Source organism: Octopus bimaculoides, chromosome 1 (genome assembly GCF_001194135.2).
Source record: "Octopus bimaculoides isolate UCB-OBI-ISO-001 chromosome 1, ASM119413v2, whole genome shotgun sequence".
Lineage (NCBI taxonomy): Eukaryota > Metazoa > Mollusca > Cephalopoda > Octopoda > Octopodidae > Octopus > Octopus bimaculoides.
In genome coordinates, this window is record NC_068981.1 from 13,986,411 (window position 1) to 13,987,295 (window position 885).

General features: G+C 34.5%; 1 protein-coding gene across 1 annotated transcript in view; it reads right to left on the minus strand.

Moving 5' to 3' along the window:
- The window catches only part of LOC106869364 (glutamate receptor), a 695,940-nt gene that overhangs the window by 188,038 nt on the left and 507,017 nt on the right, over positions 1-885 (minus strand). The gene's annotated exons all lie outside the window — the stretch shown is intronic.

Below are 885 nucleotides of genomic sequence, written 5' to 3' on the forward strand. Positions count from 1 at the left end.
TATATATATATATATATATATATATATATATATCATTTATGAATTGGTTTCAAGTGTTACGAAGGAATGGCACGCAACAAATTTATTGGGAGTTACACGTATGAAGCAAAAGTGTTTCATTGAAATTCGTTCGTACTCCGAGTTTCGAGTGTGATACAAATCCTCAGTCATTGTGGATTTGAAATTCAAATTACCAATACCTGACGATTAACAACACGCTTCGAATTCGTTGTACCGATGAATGTGAATCAAACTGTTTTGACCCATATATGTCACTCCCAATAAATGTGTTGCGTGCCCCTTCCTTCGTTTATTCACTCACACTTATATATATATATATATAACGAAGCGTTAGCGCGAAGCATTGTTTAGGTCCGAGCAGACTTTAGGCTAATTGAAGTATGTTTATCACATATTTCAAGTGCTAAAAGGCAAATGCACTGCAGTTATCGAGGAGAAAAAATGTCGCTTATTTTAAAAAGGTGTGAAAATATGAAGTTAGTTCAGTATTACCATCCATTAGGAATCCCAGATATCGTATTGACTAAATTATATATAAAGGTATGGCTTTATTAAGTACGTTCAGAGTTGCCTCTCTTGGGTACATCTCATTGAAATGAGTAGAAAAAGTCGAAACATCGATGTTTGGGATTCCTAATAAATGACGCCACTGAACGAAACAGGTGTTTTCACACCTTTTTACCATAAGAGAGAGTTTTCTCCACGGTAACTGCAGTGTTTCTGCCTTTTAGCAGTTGAAATATGTGGCAAACATCTCAACTAGTCTAAATTTTGCACATATATATATGCGTTGTTCCCTGTCGAAGCTTCTATGTTGATTAAAAAACAACAATCTGTGTGTGTGTGTGTATATATATATATATA